Consider the following 16,112-nt stretch of genomic DNA (forward strand, 5'->3'; position numbering starts at 1 on the left):
TGCTTCAATTGACTTACTATACTCTATAACAACAGTGTTTTTTTTTTTTTTGGAAGGTGGGTGGTTCTGAGCTTATTTTAACCCTATTGCTGGTCTGCTATCCAGACTAGCACTATTAGCTTATCTTGGTGCCTAGACGGAAAGGCAACCCAGGCAAGGCACCCTTAAGAGCAGGCTCCAGTCAGACAGCTGACAATTTGAAAGTAAACACCTTTGAAAAACAACAAAGGCTAGCGCTGATGCCAAAGGATTTATCCAAAGTCAGTCTCTTTGGAGTCTCTGGCCAGTTCTAGGATGACTTCCTGCCTGGAAATAAGACAGGAAAGTGCTGAATTGGTGCACGCCAAAAGGACTGAGGCCTGAAAGAAGTAGAACTCAACACAACCATGAGAGCTTTAGAAAAGAAATCAATGCTAGTCCCACCTTAGACCAATTAAATTCTAATCCTCAGGGCTGGGGGAGGGGATGGAAGAGGGAAAGCAGCCATATTTGGTTTTTTACTTATTTACTTTTGGCTGCACTGGAATTTATTTATTCCTTGCTCTGTGCAGGCTTTCTCTAGTTGCAGCGAGTGGAAGCTACTGTTCTTTGTGGGGCATGGGTTCCTCATTGCAGTGGCGTCTTTTGTTGCAGAACATGCACCCTAGAGCACTCAGAGTTAAGCAATTGCGGTGCAGGGCTTAGTTGTTCCCAAGCTTGCAGAATCTTTCCAGACCAGGGATTGAACCCATGTTCCCTGCATTGTCAGGGGGACTCTTATCCACTGTACCACCAGGAAGCCTTCTCAGCCATATTTTTACAGCTCCTCAAATCCTTCTAAAGTGTAGCTAGGGTTGGAACCCCACCAGTTCAGTTCAGTTCAGTCACTCAGTCATGTCTGACTCTTTGCGACCCCATGGACTGCAGCACGCCAGTCTTCCCTGTCCATCACCAACTCCCAGAGCTTACTCAAACTCATGTCCATCAAGTCGGTGATGCCATCCAACCATCTTACCTCTAGGACTTCTTCTGATTGGCTTCTGCCATTGGGTAAGCCCTCCTCAGAAGACAGCCTTCTGGGCAAGAACAGAGGAAAGGAGGAAAAACATTGCCCAGTGACCTGCTCATCATTGCAGCCTCCTCAGGAGTTGGCCGGGCCTTAACCCTCTGCTGAGCACTGTGTGGAAACAAAGGGAAAGGAGGCAAGAAGATTGTGATTAGCACTGACTGCCTTCTCAGAGCTTTCGACACAGCTGGGAAGTCTTTATTAGCACTCAAGAAATGGTCGAGGGACTTCCCTGTTAGTTCAGTGGCTAAGACTCCATGCTTCCGATTCAGGGGGCATGGGTTTGATCCCTGATTGGGGAATTGGATCCCACATGCTGCAACTAAGAGTTCACACTTAAAGATCTCTCATGCCACAACGAAGATCGAAGATTCGTGTGCCACAACTGAGACCCTGTGCAGCCAGTGAAAGAAAGAAAGAGTCACAGAACTGCAAGGCATTAAATACTTTGTGGCTGTGATTGAAGGGACATGCTCTGAGAGTTCAGCCAAGGTTGAGGGGAAGGTCAACGTGGAGGAGAAAAAAACCTCATGAGAGTGAATAAGACCTTGGCATAAAGGGAGCCTGGGGAAGGCAGTTGCCAGAACAGAGAACAGAAGGAACAAGTCAAAGAAAGGGCATGAGGTAACACAAACAGTGACGAGACCACTGTATTGAAGGTGCAGGATATCCTGGGGAGTAGTAGGAAATACACTTGGATGACTCAAGCTGAGTGAGGCCAAATTATGGAGGGCTGGTGTACTAGGCTGAGTAATTTAAATGTTATGCAATAGGAATGCAGTCCCAACAGGAATGGGGTCTTCAGTAATGATAGGCAATGTTTTTGAGTAATCAGACAGAATATTGGAGGAGACCAGAGATAGCAAGACTAAGTAATATTGATGGTTACAGTAATCCTAATGTGGGAAATTAAAAATAAAAAAACAAAAACAGAAGGCCTATTGGCCATAACAGAAACTGATGAAGAGTAAATCCTAATAATAGCTTTACAGTGTGTGCTTATTTTGACCTTTGTCAGATTATATAATACATGCACATTATATAATTTGAGAAATCACAGAAAAGTAAAGAGAAAAAATGCATAATCTCTCTAAACACAAGTAACAACTTCTCTGGCATTTCTTTCCAGTTTTTCACATACTTTTATGTGGTTGTGATCTCACTGTCTAAGCAATTTTGTATCCCATCTTTAATATAATATGTGTGAGAATTTTCTATATCATTAATAGCTTTAAACTTTTATTATTGTAGCTGTGTTGCCTCTATTAATATGGATGTACTGTGATTTATCTGTAGGGCAATAGATTTCAGTTTTTTTTTTTTTTTTCAATTCTTCCCCTGTTAAAAAAGTGCTATGCAGCCAAAAAAAAAAAAAGTGCTATGTAGAAGTATATCTCTATGTATTATTCTGTCCATCCTGGTGGTTAGATCCATAAGACAAATTCCTAGAAGACATTAATGAATAAAATAAAATAAATTTTTTTTACTTGCTGAGAATTTGCTTTTCCAAGTATTGAACTAATTTGCACTCCTGCCAACAGAGTAGAGCAATGCTATTTTTTACTCTAATTATCTTTCCTAATTTGCTAGAGTAAAAAAAATGAAATCTAACTTGTATTTTTAATTTGCGAAGTTGAACTTTTTATGTGCCTATTAACTGCTTATATGAATGGCTTGTCCCTTCTCTTTTCCCATCTAGAAACAGTAAGAAGGAACAAATTTTAGAATTAGCAAAATACCTAAGGATGAAAAAGAGTGAAGTTTCAATGTTCTTGGTCAAATATAAATAAGAGAAAGCAAATAAATAAATAAACAAGATGAAAGATTAGATAACAAACTAGAAAAAGAAATCCAACACATGGCAGAAAACAGTCTGCTTTCAAAAAATACAAAGAGCTTATACCAATCAATAGGTCAACAGTCTAACAGAAGAATGGGCAAGGACATGACAAATGGCTCTAGAAAAGGAAATACAAGTGGATTTTAAACACAAACTGATACCCAGCTTTCCTAACAATAAAATATGCAAGTTAGAATGAAAATGAGATTGCATTTTCACTTAGATTTGCAAAGGCCAAAATGTTTAATAAACAGACTTTGTCATGGAGGATATTAGACAACAGGCACTCTTCCACTGTTAATATACTGCTAATTTATGTGATCACTTTGGGGGATAATTGGACAATAGATTTCAATGTGGAAAAGAGACATGTCCTTTGACCCAACAATTCCGCTTTTGGAATTTATCCTACTATTCACAATATGCATGAAATAATATAAAACCCAAATCATCATTGCAAATTTGGTTGTAGGAGCATAATATTGGAAAGAACCTAAGATATGTTCAGTTCAGTTCAGTCGCTCAGTCGTGTCTGACCCTTTGTAACCCCATGAATTGCAGCACGCCAGGCCTCCCTGTCCATCTCCAACTCCCAGAGTCACTCAGACTCACATCCATCGAGTCAGTGATGCCATCCAGCCATCTCATCCTCTGTCGTCCCCTTCTCCTCCTGCCCCCAATCCCTCCCAGCATCAGAGCCTTTTCCAATGAGTCAGCTCTTCACATGAGGTGGCCAAAGTACTGGAGTTTCAGCTTTAGCATCATTCCTTCCAAAGAACACCCAGGGCTGATCTCCTTTAGAATGGACTGGTTGGATCTCCTTGCAGTCCAAGGGACTCTCAAGAGTCTTCTCCAACACCACAGTTCAAAAGCATCAATTCTTCAGCGCTCAGCTTTCTTCACAGTCCAACTCTCACATCCATACATGACTACTGGAAAAACCATAGCCTTGACTAGACGGACCTTTGTTGGCAAAGTAATGTCTCTGCTTTTGAATATGCTATCTAGGTTGGTCATAACTTTCCTTCCAAGGAGTAAGCGTCTTTTAATTTCATGGCTACAGTCACCATCTGCAGTGATTTTGGAGCCCCCAAAAATAAAGTCTGACACTGTTTCCACTGTTTCCCCATCTATTTCTCATGAAGTGATGGGACCAGATGCAATGATCTTAGTTTTCTGCATGTTGAGCTTTAAGCCAACTTTTTCACTCTCCACTTTCACTTTCATCAAGAGGTAATACATGATGTGCATGATGTATTTGTACAGTTGAATATTATGCATCCATTAAAAAGAACAATGTGCCTTTGTGGGTACTGATATAGCATTTCTCCAGGATATACTGTTTAAAAAAAGTAAGATACAAAGACTACCACTCTGTAAAAGGGGTGAGGAGCATAGGTGTTCATTTGCTTGTATATGCAAATGAGGGAACTGCCAGAGGCCGAGAATTTTCCCTTTATCCTTTTGTTCCTTTTGAACTGTATGTTCTATATCTACAATGGGAAAATGTGACTGTTAAGAGGATGATGATGGGTTTTGTACATTTTGTAAAATCAAGGTTCAAAAGGGCAGCTGCTTGGATTCTCTCCAGGTTGTGATCTGAATAAAGCTGTACTGTTAGTCTCCCTGGATGGTAAGCCCAAGTTCATAGTGGCTGTCAATGTTGACTTCCCTGTTGAATCACCACCATCTAGCCCAGATGGTAGGTGCTTTGTAAACGTGTCTTAGATGACTAAAAGATTCTAAAGAATAGAAAACTGAAGCAGCCATAGACAGAATCAGAGAGATCCATGTAAAAAAAAGACTCAGAGACAAAAGCATTTATGAGTGTAAAGAAGGTAACTTGCAAAAATGTTGCAAGGGAATCAGACTTCAGAAGGAGTGGCCCAAAGCCAGCCTGCCCCTTCCATACCAGTGCTCTTGTCTATAGCAGGGTCAAAGCTATGGAGAGGAAGCTGGAGGTGTGGGTGGGGCCAGATTGCCATGGGTCCTAGACACTGCGCAGTGGAGGGAAAAGAATGAATGAGAGAAGTCAGAAAGAAACTGAAAGCCCAGACATGTTGTTCAGACTACTTTGGCTTCAAGAAACAGAGATCTAAACCAAAGCAGGAATTTATTGGCTTGTGTAACTGGAAAGTCCAGAGATTTGACAATATCATCAGGATATTCTTTCTCGTTCTCTACTCCGCCCCCCCCCCCCCACCCCACCCCTACATTTCTGTGCTAGCTTCATTCTCTTGTAGACTCTTGACACATGCTGGCTTCTGACAGCTCCAATTTTATAATTAACAAGTAAGTGGCCCTAGTAGTTCCTAAGAATTCTACTAAAAATCTTAGAAATGATATTTATTGGACAGCTTGAATCACTCACCCATCCCTGAAATAATCCTGTTCAAAATACTAGTAGACCAGGCAAGTGTCATATGATCACCCCTAAGGAGATCAAACCAGTCAGTCCTAAAGGAAATCAGTCCTGAATGTTCATTGGAAGGACTGATGCTGAAGCTGAAGCTCCAATACTTTGGCCACCTGACGCAAAGAACTGACTCATTGGAGAAGACCCTGATGCTGGGAAAGATTGAAGGCAGGAGAAGAAGGGGACAACAGAGGATGAGGTGGTTGGATGGCATCACCAACTCGATGGACATGAGTTTGAGTAAGCTCCGGGAGTTGGTGATGGACAGGGAAGCCTGGCGTGCTGCAGTCCGTGGGGTTGCAAAGAGTTGGACATGACTGAGTGACTGAACTGAACTAAAGGGTTAACACTGCTCTAATGTTATGAACTAAGAGTGAGGGAGGGGTAACTCCTCCAAAGAAATCAGGATGCTGTTTCCAAATACAAAGATGTTAAATAAGTAAAATCAATAATAGCACTCCATTCTTCAGTTCAGTTCAGTTGCTCAGTCATGTCCGACTCTATGATCCCATGGATTGCAGCATTCCAGGCTTCCCTGTCCTTCACCAACTCCTGGAGCTTGCTCAAACTCACGTCCATCGCATGGGTGATGCCATCCAACCAACTCATCCTCTGTTGTCCCCTTCTCCTCCTGCCTTTAATTTTTCCCAGCATCAGGATCTTTTCCAAGGAGTCAGTTCTTCACATCAGGTGGCCATTCCACTCTAGGCAAAAACAAAAAATCAAATGAATATTGTTCCATTCTTTAGAAATAAAAATTGGAAAAAATCTTTGGAGAGAGGGAAAAGTCAAGATCCTAGATGTGGTGGGGGAAATTATGGGAGAAAACTCTGGAAGAAATGGGAAGGGATAGTGTTCAGATGGAAGTATTCATGGTAGGTAACTAATTATGGATTCCAAGGGCTGGGAAGGATCATGGAGGCTGCCCAAGGCAGCTCCCTTACTTCTCTTCTGGGAGCTTCTACACATAAATTAGGATCCCTTCCTTACAAGACCATTTGAACTCTACTTGAACATACTCATAATGGATGGTTCATGATTGTGGAAAGGATTCAATTTTGTTTTCATCAGATTTGATTCTTTAAAGTGTCTGCTTTTCTTTGAGCTAAAATTTAGTTTTCAGTTTGCCCGCTGATTAATGAACCTCAAGGCTACTCTTTTCACTGGACAGTCCTTTAATCATTGGGAGACACATTCCTACCCCAGTCTTTTCTCTTTCAGCCAAGCACAACTAGTTCTTTTGACCACATATCAGGCAACATGGTTTCCAGCTTTTTCTACAGCCTAATTGTCTTTCACTGGATTGATGATGATTTATATGTGTCTCTCTTTATCTTTATTGCCTCTCTTTATCTGGACACTATACTTTGTTAATACAACCTAAGATTTCATTGGCTTTTTTTTTGCAACACTATTCAAACTCACCCATTTTGAGCTTGTTACAAATGAAATCCCCAGGTCTTTTTTCTCATGAATGGTTGCCAAGTCAGGCCTTTTATAACTATGCAAGCAGTATTTTTTTTTTTTTTTTTTTTAGCCAGAAGAATGGAGCTTCCTAATTTTTTCTTTTCAATCTCTTGTTGTTTCTTTAGACTCCATCCTGTTATTTCCCTGCCAAAATGCGATACTTTATAACCAGATGGTATGAGGCCTATAGATCTTGCTGCAATAGAAGAACCCTCTGGCATTCAGTTCACCCAACTGGTCTTTTGGCTTACTCATGGGTCAGCTCTCATACTTGATTCCTAAATAATCTGGCTTTTATTCTTTGCTGATGCTTTGGTCATATGTTACATCATTAATAAGTGGGCAGTCTTTCTAACTCATAGCTTGTGTGTGTGTGTGCATCAGATGATGAGCTTTGACCTGTGTTTCAGATCAGTCACCGCCAGCTTTGTGCCAGCTGTTCTAGATGAGCAGACACTGATCCCAGTAAGCTGACCCTCTCTCCCACATGGCCAATGAAACAGTAGCATCTAGGTCAGCTCCAGAAGGATTTATAATTATTCACATCTGGCCTGTGCTTTAAAGCAGAATTCTCAGAGCCCTAACTAACCATTACCCCAGAGCCAAACTGTCTAAGGAGCCTTTGATTCCTGATTCCTAGATGCCCCCTGGCCTCACCCCAATCCTTACTGGAACTAAAGCCTTCCTGATTCCCTTTTGAATCCCTTATCTGATTCATAAAAGACTCTTTTCAAGGAGAAATACATCTGCTCCAGAATTTGGAAAGGCCTCCTTGATCTAATATTTGCACGCGACTTATTGTCTTAAGATGCTAATATCTAGAAACTTTCTCCTATACATCACCCCAGGTGCCCCGGTATAGACCCTTTGCATACAGACACTCCAAAGTGATCTAACATTCACCTTGTCCCTAAGACATGAAGATTTTGACCGCTGACCTCTCCCGGATGGAGGCTAGCTCATCTGCTTTAATTCACCTCCACCGCTTTCTCACTCAGCTGGTAAAGAATCCACTTGCAATGTGAGAGACCTGGGTTCAATTCCTGGGTCGGGAAGATCCCCTGGAGAAGGGAAAGGCTACCCACTCCAGTATTCTTGCCTGGAGAATTCCATGGACTGTATCCATATATTGTTCATGGGATTGCAAGGAGTCAGACACTACTGAGCGCCTTTCACACTTCACCGCTCTCTTAGCCCCAATTCTGCCCTTCTAACAGCTTGAGCCTGCTTCTGCACCAGGAAATGTTAAGTACTTGAGCCTCTGGGAAAGTGCCAAGTATGATAACTAAAAAAAATGTGACACTGAGGGTGTGGTCACAAAATGGAGTTTCTTCTCTGACCCAAAGAAGAGAAGGCGGGTACCTTGTGTCAGGACTAGATACCAGCTGCCCTTTCATCCTGTCTCTTGTAATGCATGCATTCAAGACCCAACGCAGTCACCCTTATAGAAGAAGGTCTGAAGTCTCAAACTCTCACTACAGTGTAGGACCCACACTTCAGACATTTGAAGGGCCTACCTGTTTGCTGGGATTTATTTCCGTTTTCCCACAGGTCTCTATCATAGCTCATTGTCAGATTGTATCAACAGCAATAAAGATATATTTGTGCTTCTGGCTCACATATTCTGTGTCCCTGAAGAAGAAATGCTGGCTTGAAGAGCAATGGTAAAGCAAAACCATCAGTGATGCTCTCATCACCTTTCTAAACTTGTTTTGTGTGATGCCTTTTTCGTCTTATTTTTAAAAGGGGAACCAGATGTTTTCCTAAGGGGAAGTTTTTAACACCTTTCTGAAAAATAAGGCCCTGGAATTGAGGGACCATACACTCAGGATTTTCCAGGTTATGACCACAATAAAGTACTAATGGATGACATCATCTATAGGAGAGAGGTTTTCATGAATCAGTGCAGTAAATAGTGTATAAGAAGTAATTACTAAAGCTAACAGGAAAATTTCTAATTCCTAGATACTGAAACAATCTTCCTTACCAATCCAAAATTAGTAGATCACAAAATTAGAATATTTTTTCTTTAGATTTGCTAGCCAGTCTAAGATTAAAAACTGAAAAACCAAGCTTTGATGTGTGGGACTTTTTCAGGATGAAATAGAAAGTACCTGGAAGAGAATCCAAACAGAACCATTTAACAAGAAGAAGCGCTGGCATATCTGCTGAGGAACTATTCACCAGAAACTTTCGACCAGATCCAAGAATGTCAGTCCCCTGGCTCCTATGCTGATTATCTTGGGACAGAACACAAGTTTCAAAAGAAAGAAGTAAAACACGAGATAGCATTCAGAGAAACTCTGCCAACCCTGAGTTTGAAGATATTAGCAAAAGTAGTCAGCATTTTTGTTTAATACAGACTGTTTAAAGGATTTAAGAGAAATATCGTTTATTTCAGAGTAAAAACAATTGAGAATGACAGAGAGTAAGGTCTTGGATGAGGGAAGAAGGGAATAAAATCAAGAATTCATGGGAAAGGATGTAGACTGGCTCTTTTCCTGAGAGAGGAGGGAAGGTAAAAAAGACTTGACTAAGAGGCAGAGAGAGAGCACAGAGAAAGGGAAGGTGAGAGGGTTAATGGTTCACTCAAGGCCTGGATGTTTGCAGTAGAGCAAGGAGGGCGGGAAGCTACCTTTTCCCCTCCCTAGACTAAAATCTGCTCTGCTCCCTCCTGTATTGCCTGCCGCTTAGCACAGTGAGTGGCACATTACTGAGTCTCAGTTAGCTTTCGTTGAATGAAATGAATAAAAGAGTGTGGGCATTAGGCAGTTAGAAGAGTGGGGCATGCTGGAAAAAGTTATGTTAGGAATCAACCAAAAATGAATACAGGGGTTGCTAAACTGAGGTTGGGTGGTATGCATTTGAATCGAATCTGCATTTCTCTGAAGTTCAGAAGCAAGAACAGAAAAGCAGACAGGAACTGGTGTGACCAAGAGAGTGAAATGGAGAGAGGATAAGAGGACCCAGTGTGTGTGTGAAGGCTCTGAAGGCCAGGCTGGAAATGGGGTCAAAGGCCGACAGAGAGACTGAAAGCAGCAATAGATTGCCAAGGTCATGAGATTACAAATACTTCTGCATTCTTTAGGCAAAGAGACTCTTCATAACATATAGCTTTGTAACAGGCTAAGGGTCCAACTCAAATTTTTACTTTAAATCCTGTGAATATTCAGACAAGAATTGTGTCATATAGCCCAAATTCTTGTAGCCCAGTTTGTTAAAGTAAATGAATAAAAAAGGGAGGAGAGAAAGGAGGACATCATTGGCATCTGTTATGTCTATTAAAATTATGAGCTATTCATATTTCATGTGTCTATCAATGTATATAAAATTTGGATGTGTGTTTAATAATACAAATATTAAACAATATTTTATAGAATATTGTATTTAATAATACAAATAATACAAACAGTAGGGAAGGGGGCAGGACACCTTTGAAAGAATGACATAGCTGGAGGACATGACATAAACTGATTTAGGATCAAATGAGTCCAAGATGGCAGACTTCTACCAGACCTTGAGCCTCAGTAACACATCAGCAAGCTAAACGACACACCCACAGGCACCATGACAGTTCCAGGGCTAACCATCAAGACAAAAAAGTGGGCGGTGGCCCAATTCCTGGACATCTCCACCCCTTCCCCAAAATAGTTGAAATAATTCTCTCCGTCATCAGCCTATGAAGTTACCCAGCCCATAAAAGCTAACTACACCACATTTCGAGGCCACTCTCATCTTCTGAGATGGTCTACATCCTGTCGGTGGAGTGTGTTTCTCTCTAAATAAATCCACTTCTTACCTGTCACTTTGTCTCTCACTGAATTCTTTCTGCAACAAGACATCAAGAACCTGAGCTTCATTAAGTCCTGAAATGAGGTGTGTGATCTCAGTTAGAAGGCTGTGGGTTTTGACTGGATTTGAGTCTGGCACGTGGGTTCAAGTCCCACTCTGAGGTGAATGGTTCCACATATAAACATTCCATCATAAACCTTCTGAGATATTTTCTGCAATATTGTGGTTGACAGCTGTAATTGGAAAATCTGTCAGTTCATTGAGTTCTGTTCTATCTTCTGTGTGGTAGGATGGGACCAAGAGCAAGTAGATACTGAAGTTGAAGACCCAAGGGACAGGCTGGATGTGTGAAGCTACTGAGGGCAGAGTACCAGAACAAAATTTCTAGGTATAGGCATCTTGTTCAGAGCCCACTTACTAAAGGAAAAGGCCTAGAAATGATACCATTTCACCAGGATCAAAGACTGATCAGAGGGACAAATTGGCAGGTACCATATAGAAAGTAAAAATCCAAAATTATTGTGTATTTGCCTCTTTGGAAGGCCCCAGAATCAAACCCTTTGCTCAAACCCATCAGTTGTTTAATTTCTCTGCCTTCAGTATCAAACATATTTTCCTTTCTAGGACTTTCTATTTAAAAGATGAATCTTTGGAATTAATTTTATCGTCTCTTCCTTGAAATATTATGTTTCTTTTAATTTTGTTTGTTTTCAATTTTGTTCATGTCTCTCTCTTTTTGGTTTTGCAAATATATATACTCATATACTTAGGAATCTCAGGTTGGAAATTCTTCACTTATGGAATATCAATGCAAAGGTACATTAGAAGCCTAATTAAAAGAAACAATGACTCATTGTTAGATAGGAGTGAGGTGGGAGAAGAGAATGAAAGGAACTTCCATTCTCCTCCAGATTTCCTAAATCTTAAAAATGTAGTGTTTCAAGGGAATCCATTGTTCATTTAAAAGGAAAACAAAAACTCTACACTTGTTTTTCTGTTGGGTCTATAAATCAGTAAATATTAAGATGGAGACAAAATAAATACCTCTTTGCAATTGATCATCTACTTTAGTCATACAAGTCTTTAAATTTGATGGTACTGCAAATTTATACTTCCAAAAATAGTATGTCTCAAGTATTCTTTCTAAATTCCAAAGTGCTTGCTATGAAATTATTTCTCTTCTAGTCAACGCTGAATCACAGAGAAGATCATTTAAAAGAGCTTGTGTGAAGTGTGGAACCAACATTGTACAAAATCTGTATTGGGCTCCCTCATGTTCTTGGTAAAAAGCAAATTATAATACAACTTTAGTGTGTGTCAATTTTTATTTGAACAAAGCCATCTCAAAATCACAGCACTGTAGCAATTGTTTTCCCTTCACGTCCTTGAGATATATTGTTTAAAATTTTTGCTTTTATCACAGGATATAAAACCCCTTAGAAACAGTTTGAAATTGAATACAGATCTCTGGCCCTGAGACTACAGATATTTTTCTCCCTTGCTTAGTTATCCAACTAGTTTAAAATCTTATTCTCTTTGATCATTGACAGGAATGCCGGCCTGGCACAGTCTCTTTAGCTCCAAACTTGCCATTATTATTTTATTTTTTTGCAAACTCCCAAGTATGAATTTCAGCAAGTTAACAAAGTTTAATTCTCCCCTTTAGCCCTAAATATCAGCTGATGCATTCAAGGTATGACATGTCATCTCTTTTCCATCTTTTTACATCCCATAGATTTTCAATTAGCCATTTTGGAGTCTAGCCACATTTGCTAGGAAATAACTGTTTAAATATGTCCTCTGCTAACATATTTCTGATGGGATTCCCCTGGCAAAGGTGGATGGGATTTTTAAAATTGGACCATACCAGAAACAGAATTGTTTTTGGTAATTGCTGACGAGTTTCCTGGCGAGCATACGTGGAGCTGCGGTGACAATTCCATTGAGCAGCATGGATGGCAGAAAAGGGTGAGAGACGGCACCTGCAAAACAGCTGTCTATTCCCAGCAAGGCTGAGTTCAGCCTTGGTTCCCTCTCCCCAGTGCTTTCTCCCTGCGTAAATGTTTGGTATCTTCTTACTTTCTGCCAAAAATACTAAGCCCAATTTGAAAGGAAAAGAAAAACTTAAAACTTCCCCAAATGGTGTTACAGGGAGTAATAAAATTTTCTTTCTTCCTTACAAATCTACTTGACTGTGACAAAGACTATCTTCAAATAAAAGCCACTGAATCCAATATCCACTCATCTTAAAATAATTAATAATACTATAAAGACTATAAATAAGACTATAAAGAAAGCTGAGCGCCAAAGAATTGATGCTTTTGAACTGTAGTGTTGAAGAAGACCCTTGGACTACAAGGAAATCTAACCAGTCCATCCTTAAGGAAATCAGTCCTGAATATTCATTGGAAGGACTCATGCTGAAGCTGAAACTCCAATACTTTGGCCACCTGATGCGAAGAACTGACTCACTGGAAAAAACCCTGATGCTGGGAAAGATTGAAGGTGGGAGGAGAAGGGGACGACAGACAATGGGATGGTTGGATGGCATCACCGACTCTATGGACATGAGTTTGAGTAAGCTCTGGGAGTTGGTGATGGACAGGGAGGCCTGGTGTGCTGCAGTCCATGGGATAGCAAGGAGTCGGACATGACTGAGTGACTGAACTGAACTGAATATTTACTGAGCTATTAGTAAGTGCCAGGCACAGTGCTTTATTTCATTTAATGCTCCCAGAAACTCTAAGGAGATATTCATTGCCCTGTTTATGAAATGAGGAAACAGATATAATGGAACCTTGATCATGAGCATTTATCTGCCTGTACTAGTAATTTTAGACCTTTTGCTGGAAGGACTCTGAGAATCCAAGTGCACATGTGTATTTTTTCACCCATTAATACCTACAAATATAATCAAAATGGAGGCGGGGGCCACAAGATGAGTTACAGTACTTTCAAACTTTTAAAAAAGCATCTTCAGTAATTCTGCTTATACTTAATATACCCCAGAGAAACTCTTGCACACATGCAAAAAGAGATATGTAAGAGAATGCTCATTTATATAGCAGTTAAAATGAATAAACCAGATTTTCATGTATTAACATGGATAGATCTTAAAAACAATGTTGTTTAGGAAAAGAAAGGCTATAGAATGATATGAATTTACATACCATTTATGTTAAAAATCTGTTTAGTAAAACTTACATTTGGAAGAAAAAAACAAAATATGTTATTTGGAAGTAAGCATTTTTGTAGTAAAAGGATAAAGAATGTGAACCAGAAAAGTAGAACTTTCAGGATAACAGTTACCTTGGGTGAGGGGTTGGTACAAAGTAGAGTTCAACTCTATAGTGTCTCATTCCTTTTGCTTTAGAAAATGATACAAATGTGAGGAAATGGTAACATTTGTTCTATCAGGAGCTACATGAGTTTGTTACCTTATTTTCTGAAAATTCTTTGTATTTTAAAAATAATTCCAGCAGATAGATAGCTAGTGTGATGCTGCTGTATGACACAGGGAGCTCAGCTCAGTGCTCTGTCATTACCTAGATGGGTAGGTTAGGGGCAGGAGGAACACTCAAGACGGAGGGGATATATGTATACATATAGCTGTTGTTGTACAGCAGAAACTAACACAACCCTGTAAAGCAATTATACTCCAATTTTTAAACATTCAAAAATTTCATCTTAAAAAACATAAATAGGTATATTCATGCTGGAAAAAGGCAGGGATCACCATATAGAACATTACCTCTATAACACATTTTTCAGAAGCAGATTTAATTAGATGCCCAGTTAATTCAAAAGTGACTCAGTATACCATCCATAGAACAGCTAGCTTTGAGTCATATCAATTCAGCGCAACCTCTAAACTAAACTAGTTATAAAACATATTCTTCAGTCATTTCATTAAGGTGAATTTCTTTATGTGGTTTTATATTAGCTGCAAACCACAAAGATCCAGCCCCCAAGACCCCTGCAATATTATCAAGGCCAATAAAAAGAACAGTTGTCTGGGGACTGTTACAAGCTACATGCTTCTGATCACAGACTCCTCCTTACGGTCATCATTATTACCTGGACTGTACATCCCCAAATCTGATTTCCTGAGCTCCCCTCCTCCTCTCCCTTTCTTCATCTCTCAGAGCGCAGGGTTTCACTGTGAAGGAAAACACTCCTGATCGCTGTCTAATTAGGCCACATGGTTTCCTCAGTGAGCGTTCTTCATTACATTATTTGGTATAAGGTTCTGGGTCATAGCTAAAAATATTTCAGCTTGAAAACTAATCTAGTCTCTTGTTTGCTTTTGTTTGGTATCTTTTCACTTTCTAGATAATAATGTAGTTGAAGAATGCTATACTCAACATTACTTAAAGTGCCATTCACTTGTTAACATTATATTTTGTAAGTGAGAAAAACATTCTTTGTGTACATTTGCAAATAATTCCTTCCAGTTATATAACTAGCAATCAGTACCAGTTTGTGGGCATATGTTCATACACATTTTTTCTTTTTATACCTGCCTTGTTTCAAAAAGGATAAAAGCTGGGTTACAGGTACACATAACACCAGAAAAATTAGATCCAAATTCAGTGAAGAAGTGGAAACAGAGGATTTAAATCAGAAGTGAGTTAAGTATGTAAAGTGTATCCTGTTCAAACACAGACTGGAAGGATGCCACATACATGGCTCCAAGCTTCCTCACAGCCAAGCAAAATACTTTCAGTTCCCACAACTGGATATCCAGAAGACATAACAAATGGGTATAATAAACAAGGGAAACATGACTATTCCAGGTGCTAAAACTGAAGAAAAACATTTTCCAGAGATTGTCAGTAAGTGTAAATATAGCAACAAATTTCATGGTGCTTTCTTATAAATCCCTTAATATAGGCCCAAAGCATGATACCAAAGTAAGTTCATTAAGTAATTGGAGGGAAGAAAAGGAACTATGGCATGGGACTGGAGGATGGGAAGGTAGGAAGCTGGTAGTCTAGGCACAATTCAGGGGCTAGAGCAATGCAAGCGATGGTCTTGACATGAGGCTTATCACCAAGATGATCGTATAATTCATTGCCTAACCCAGAACCCTTCAAGAGTGAAAGGTGGTACTATTAATGAAGCTCACACACAGGTAGCAGCCAGGAGTGTCCTGAGCCAACTGGGATATACAGTTACACTAAGTCCTCGTCTATCATCCACTGACATCCTGCTCCCATTGCAGCCCACCACTATGGACCTAGTCAGCCAAACTAATTCTGTCCAACATGGAGTCTAACCAGCTTGAGTCATAGAGGACTCAGGGATTATGGTCCAGGTCACCAGCACGCAGTCAGCTTGCTTAAGAGTCAGCCAAATGGGGAAGATAATCAAGAAAGACTGAAGTAAGCAATGGATGATGGTGACCTGAGAATTCAGTCTCCAACAAGTAAAGGTTAAAGGAAATGGCATATTTGGATAATGCGTAGGAGGGAGAATGAATCAGGTTTCAGGTAACTGAAGAGATACCACGAAAAGGAAAGAGATACAGTCCTTTCTGAAGGGCCCAACAA

The 16,112-nt window shown here is 40.0% G+C and overlaps 1 long non-coding RNA gene across 1 annotated transcript in view; it reads right to left on the reverse strand.

Annotated features, from left to right (window-relative positions):
• The window catches only part of LOC109568153 (uncharacterized), a 79,751-nt gene that overhangs the window by 58,564 nt on the left and 5,075 nt on the right, over positions 1–16,112 (reverse strand). The window contains exon 2 of the long non-coding RNA XR_002182210.2: positions 995–1,156. This is a non-coding gene — a long non-coding RNA (uncharacterized lncRNA). The remainder of the gene's footprint in view (positions 1–994; positions 1,157–16,112) is intronic.

Source organism: Bos indicus, chromosome 14 (assembly GCF_029378745.1).
Source record: "Bos indicus isolate NIAB-ARS_2022 breed Sahiwal x Tharparkar chromosome 14, NIAB-ARS_B.indTharparkar_mat_pri_1.0, whole genome shotgun sequence".
Taxonomy (NCBI): Eukaryota; Metazoa; Chordata; class Mammalia; order Artiodactyla; family Bovidae; genus Bos; species Bos indicus.